Source organism: Carcharhinus amblyrhynchos, chromosome 5, assembly GCF_965287045.1.
Source record: "Carcharhinus amblyrhynchos chromosome 5, sCarAmb.v2.hapA, whole genome shotgun sequence".
In the NCBI taxonomy this organism is placed as follows: Eukaryota; Metazoa; Chordata; class Chondrichthyes; order Carcharhiniformes; family Carcharhinidae; genus Carcharhinus; species Carcharhinus amblyrhynchos.
The window spans coordinates 73,872,798-73,879,869 of NC_137328.1; positions in this window are offsets into that span (position 1 = coordinate 73,872,798).

Below are 7,072 nucleotides of genomic sequence, written 5' to 3' on the forward strand. Positions count from 1 at the left end.
TCCAAATGGTTTCATGAGCTGAGAATGCTCCTACACATCAAATTGAATAGGCAGATGCCTGATAAAAAAAGAGACAAGAATGGAAAATTCAATTTTCAAATAACACTTTCTTAAGATATTAAAAATTAGACAGCCATTTGTTCTATGAATACTTGAGTCCTCCATTAGATTGATCATGGACAGGGACAGTGTGGAGTAACAAAAAACACTCAAGAAGTCTCATTGCTTCAAAGGGGTGAATTTTCTCACTGATTCAAATAGTCCAGTAACACTAGAATGACGTTATCAACTTCTTTGATGAGACAGCAGTGGAAGAAGCTCTTTCAATCCAACTTACGAGTTGAACAACACCTCCAGGTTTCCTCATGATTCAGTTCAGGAGCAGTGCTCTGCTTACTATGTTATCACTGGTCTCACCAAAGAGACTTTGGTTTGTTTGCAAACAAGTCTTTGCAAATGGCGGGGCAAATTCACAAAGCTGTTAATCAAACATATGTGGTCTTGAGCATTAGAAATTGTTGCCCTCGAAATCAGGTCAATTGACACTAAAAACAAAGACACTCAAACTTTTAAGTTATTGGACAACAAACCTCCTTTTGTCCATGATGTCCCAGAGGTCAGACAATGGAGCAGCAATTACAGTGGAGGACAGTCAAATAGTATTCACCATATTCGGTCAGCACCTTACCACCCAGCTTCTAACAGTTTAGCAGAATGAGCTATACAAGTGTTCAAATCATCTATGAAAAAGCAAGTTCACAGGGTGCTGCTTTTATATTTGGCAAGTGTCTTGTTGTCAAACAATATCATGCCAAATGCCACAAGGATTACGCCAGCTGGATTACTAATGGGATGCCACCTACGGATCCATTTGTATTTGGTATTTCCAAGTTTAGTGGATAGGGTGGAAGCTAGACAAGCCTCCCAGAAAGAAAAGTATGACTCCAGAAAAAGAGACAGAATTTCCCAGGTTGATGATTTAATCCTGACCAAGAACTTTGCAGCTGGACCAAGATGGGTGGCCGGCAAAATTGTGGAAAGAATAAGACTTGTCTCCTATGTTGTGGAAGTATGAGATCATTGTGTGGAAAAGCACGTGGATTGGCTGAGGAAGAGAATTGGACCTGAAACAGGGGACTAACAGGTGTGCCCCGCGACAGACCCGTATTCACAGTGGCTGATCCTGGGGTTTCTGTTGTTATTGTGGAGCTGAGGCAACCCGGGGTTTCCAAAGTCAAGGAGGCTGAGGAGGATGTCAACCCTGGATTGGTGAGTTTGATTTTGCTTCTACCTGCTTGGATTCTTTACTCAAAGAAGGACCCAGTGCCAAGTTGAGATATTCCTCCAGAGTCCAGAAGTCTCCAGGCCAACTGACTTTCTGCTGATAGCTGCTATTAAAAAAAAATCTCATAAACATCAGATTATTAAATGCAAAGTGGGCATTATTAGAGTTTAGTTTTCTAAATTTACAGACATGATTAACCTATTGGGCTCTTGGCCAGGGTCACGATGAATTGTTTGTGTTTTTTTTAAACAGTTGATGATGGTTTCCACCACTGAGTGAACCAGTGGCTTTGAGAATTAAAGCACAGGAATAACACTTTGACTTTCAGAGACTCAGAGACAGTTTGCCTTAATCATTCGGGCTGTTTGCTACTGAGGTAGCTTGCAGCTTTAAGGGCAAGTTATCAGGGTCACGTGACCCATCAGGTCAATCACGGCGAGGTGTGCAAATTGAGAGCAGGAGTACGGGCCTTTCAGGAGCTGGAGTCCAGGAGTTGTGATGTTTCCTGGAGTTGCAAAGTTTGGAAACATTCTTCTCTATGTCTTGTACATAGTTATTTTTTCTCCTCATTTATCTGCATTGTTGGTCATCAGTTCCACATAGCTTTTCCTGTTATCATTTGTTATCTTTAAAAGTGTTTGAGTATTGGAGATATGGAAATCACCATTAAACTGCCTCTTACTCTGTTGCAAAGCCATCATTTAAAATCGCCATGCCAAGACATAATTGCTTCTGAAATTGGAATTGATAAAAAAAAAACTCGACATGAGTGTTATTTCAAACATTCAAAAGGGAAATTTAAGGGGATAAACAAATCCTAATTTTCCAAAATAAGCTGATGGATAAACAGTCTGGGCGCTTTCTCAATACCAAAAAGAAATTAAATGTTTTCAGCAGGACTAAATTAAGCACGAATAAAACTCGTCAGCCCAACAACACTGTTGTTAGAATTCAGAGTCATTTTAAAATTAAGAAGGTCAGGCACAATACAAACATATGGATTAGGAGCCGGAGTAGGCACTCGGCGCCCTGGCCTACTCCACCATTCGATATCATAATAGCTGATCTGATTGTAACCTCAACTCCACGTTTCAGCCTACCCCTGATAACCTTTCACCCCCTTGATAATTGGATCCTTTTTAGAAAATGAGGTGTCGTTTAAGAGGAAAAATAGCTAGCAAAATTTTAAATTGAATGCCTGAAATCAAGTCGGATTGTTTGATTTCTGTTTTAAAGATTTTATGAAAACATTCTGTTGGACTATAACATTTCTCCAGGGCTCATGAACAGGGTAAGATGGTAACTATTGCATTTGGAAAACAAGTTGAGGAAATGATTGAGAGTAGGAAATAGAGTTAAGGAAAAGGACACAACACCAAGTAGGAACTTACTTAGTGTGGAATTCAGTGGATTATATCAGTGGGTATTGTTGTACGTTCAAGTGAAAGGGAAGTAAGATGAATAAGGTAACAGCTTTTTTAGAGATTATTGTGACTTCGTCGCGGCATGATACCAGCTCATGGTGTCCATTGATCAGCGTGGCAAACTAGGAACATAGTTTAACTGGCAAGATGGGCTTTGCGCCCAAAAAGGAAGTTCATCAGCATCAGAGTGCCAGCATCTTCATGTAATGATTGAGTTCAGCATAGCTGCTTTCCCGCTCCCAGATACTTCTCACCTCTCCCCACTGGGACATCACACCAGGCTCATCACTACTGGTCTCCACCAGCAGAGACCAGACACCACAGCCACACCAGGAGATTAGAGATCATTGAGGCCCTCAGTTGGTCAGGGGAAGGGTCAGACAGTGCCCAGTTGGGCACCATAAGTGTGCCAGGGCATTGCCAAGGGGGTGGGGCCTGAGTGGGGATGGGACCTGAGTGGGGATGGGGCTATGACAAGGGGGCTATGCACAGGGGGCATAGGGCTATGTGTGGGGGTTACGGTCATGCAAATAGAGCCTAGGCAGGGGGATGTGCAGAGGGGCCTTCAGAGGGGCCTTGTAGGATGGATCACCAAGGGGTCATGATGGGAAGGTCATGTCCGGGGTCCACCAGGGGGACTCATCGAAGGGCCTTGATTCCGACGAGACATGAAGGTGTGGGGACAGAACACAGTGCCGATGGAGGAGAGGTGGGGGAGGTAGGGCTTTAATGTCCTTGGAGGTTTGGGAGGAAGTCTCTTACTTCACCAGCAGATTACCTGCAAAGTGGTGCCAGAGCGCTTTGAAGTGTGTGGAGGCTCTGCCACTTCCCACACCATCCTTCATCCCCATACCCACCCCATCCTGGTGCCAAACTTCCAAACATCAAAAAATGCGACAGACCGCCTGATGATTGCAGTGCCGAAGCTTGCTGAAAAGACTGGCGCAAAGGACATCATTTTTCTCACCATTTCGACACTTCTGAGGGAAAATTCCACCCACTATTTAAGAGAACCGGATTTAATAATCAGGCCACCACCTAAAAATGGGGACCATATAGGGGGAGCCCCTTTCATCTTTGAGAAGATTGCCTGAATGTCAGGAATAAACATCAAATGGTGCATCCTCTTTTTTGGTACCTTCTGGTACTTTAATTCCAACCAAAAAATCAAATTCAAATTAAATCCAATTCATGGTCCCCATGTGAGGGACAAACACGATACAAGCTGGTAGGATGAACATTGCACCCCATCCCAGGCCTGATCTGACAATTCCTCTTAGCCAAAAGGCTGAGATGGCTTTGAAAAACTGTATCAGGTAAAGTTTCAATGTAGCCTCATTGGCAGCCCTGACCCTTTACTCTATCTGGGTTTGGGCAAACCACCATCACAGGCATCAGCACGCCCCCAATGCAATGAGCTAACCTCGTCACCTGCTGATCATGGTTTTACCCTGCCAGGCAAGTATATCCTTGTAACAACAGTGCAATCCCAGATGTTGAGTTCATTGGCACAGCACAATCCCTATAAGCTTCCACAAATGCAAAACAAGGATTTGTGGGGAAGGGTAGAAAGATTGCTGCCAAGCATAATGAATTGACACATAGCAGAAGGAACAGAGCCCAAACAGAAAATTTGGGGGAAAGAACCACTCGATAGCAAATTTAACAGATAGGGAAATGTGTGAAGATGACCTACAAATATGAAATTCCAATTGAGGGTTAAGAAAAGAACTGGGGCACCGGTGTGAGTGTGCTGACATGATTTGTAATTTGTGTAGTAACTGATATGCGAGAGCACATGGTGCAGTCGCACTGAAGAATGGGTCCTAGACTTGATCAACTACTTTGTCTTTTGGCGGCACAGTAGCACAGTGGTTAGACCTGCTGCTTTACAGATCCAGGGACCTGGGTTTGATTCCCAGCTTGGGTCACTGTCTGTGCGGAGTTTGCACATTCTCCTTGTGTCTGCGTGGGTTTCCTCCAGGTGCTCCGGTTTCCTCTCTCAGTCCAAAGATGTATAGGTTAGGTCAATTAGCCATGCTAAATTGATCATAGATGCATAGGTTAGAAGATTAGTGAGTAAAATATGTACAGATATTGGGGTAGGGCCTGGGTGGGATTGTGGTCGGTGCAAACTTAATGGGCTAAATGGCCTCTTTCTGTACTGTAGGGATTCAATGATTATCAAACAGCGTGACATGAAATGGTTAATATGATCTGAGAAGTAAGAAGACACTTTTTACATAGAACACTACAGCACAAACAGGCCCTTCGGCCCACAAGTTGCACTGATCATATCCCAAATGGTCAAGGTACTGAGACATACTCCATAGAGAAACTGAGTTTAAGACAATCAAGATGGTAATCATCAGAGGGAATAAAATTAGAGTGAAAGTGAAATGAAGTTTGGATTGGGATAATTGTATGCTAAGATTCCGGATAGTGGCAGCGTTCCGACAAAAAAATGAGGATATTTCCCTCTCAAAGGGGGGATCTGTATGATCTACAGGTGGGGAGTGTCAAACAAAAAAGTCAGCTCATTCGAATAGTTTTAGTATCTCTTCTAAGATGCGTAATCAAGAAATTAGGGAAAGAGTTTATATTTGCAAAGAAATAGTTGTGAGAAGCCAATAAGGATATTATCTTCTCAAAGAAATTAGGTTTTTAATAAGCTGGTATTTTCTGCATAGTTTAGCATTTTCCTGTGATTGACAAAACAGCTTTGATTCTCTCTCTGGAAAGGCAATTTCTAAACACTTCAACATCAAAACACTTCATGGAAACATCAGGGTCACTTGGTTCAGGCTGCCATGTTGACATTCCCCTAATCAATGCAAGTGTTCAGAAAGGACCAGGAATGATCAGTAAACTAAAAGGGTGACCTCAAACAGGCTGATAGACAGGGGAAGAGATGACCATCTGACACCTGTCCTCCTGTGTCCATTGATCAAAAGGGTATGAAGAGATAATTGAGATTGGGTAAGAAACCAGACCCAAGGAAAAGGGTACATTAATGTGATCAGAGTGAGGTGCCAGCTGCTGGTCAGAAACAGCCTTCATCAGATGGAAGAGGAGGAAAAAGGGGAAGATGAAGGGAAGAGTTCCCTAACATTTTGACTGGGGAGCAGAATGCTGCTCTTGCAAGCTAATGAGATCAACACACTTCACGTCAACTATCATTCGTCCTCTGGGATCAGTAAAACACCGTCAACTATCATGATCATACACTTTTTCAGTCTAATTAGTCAATGCATTATATCTAAACTATTTCTTCTTAATAAGCTATCTGAAAATTATTTGCAAATAGTCAACTGTCTATCTTAGGTATATGTGGCCCCAACTCCAAAATCTTACACCACTGAGGTGTTATCAGCCTCAGTAATATTCAACACTTCCAGGGTGTGCCAGCACTGATGCCTGTTCTTTATAATTTGCCTGCCGGTCACTTACTCTCTCTCCTCTTCAACTCACTGTAGCTGCAGGTGATTTTCCCTTTAAAATGTAGTTGTTGCACACAATCCCTATGAGGTTATTTGCATGGCCACACGATGCATTCTGCATCACAGAATACGGTCTGCGTGGTAACTTCCAGGTTACTGTGTGCTGCCCACGCAGCTTAGCAGGAACATTGGCAGCAGGGTGACCACCTCCTGAAAGATGCCATCCGCAATATTCCTGGATACACTATAAAGACACCAGCTGGCCCTTAAATTCTGAGACTCGGAGCTCAAGCTCAGGCACTTGGTGAATGTCTTGTATATGTGGTGTTCCAGGACACACCATGACATGGGGTTCCCACACGGCTCAGCATATTTGAGTGACAGTTCCCAGCTGTCCTGCCACTGATTTTCTTTTTTTGCTTTAATAGCTATTTAACTGTTTAGCTAACACTAATCAAGTGGGCACTGGAAGGAAATCAGCTTGCTGTGTTCTGGGGATTGAGCAGCGGTAGGTGTACGGAGGAGGATGGATTGCTCCTTGGGAAACCAGCAGGGCCTCAATGGGCCAAATGGTCTCATTCTGTGGCATAAACGGCTTTATAACTAAAATTATACCCCTTAAAATGCATTAACTAATAAATTAAATACTTGTACTGACTTAATATCAACCAACAATAATCTAAATAATTATCTCTAACTTCCCCCTGCTATTTCTCCTACTGTTGTGGTTTTACTTTTTGATTTTTATGTTAAAGACTATCATGGATTTTTTGCTATATATAGGAGAATGCTTTATCATTAAACCAATTGCCTAACATGGCCAGTGTACTGGTAAAGAATCATAGAATAGTTACAAAACAGAAGGAGACTATTTGACTGGTCTTGTCCATACTATCTCTCTGTGGGAGCAGCTGAGTTTGTCC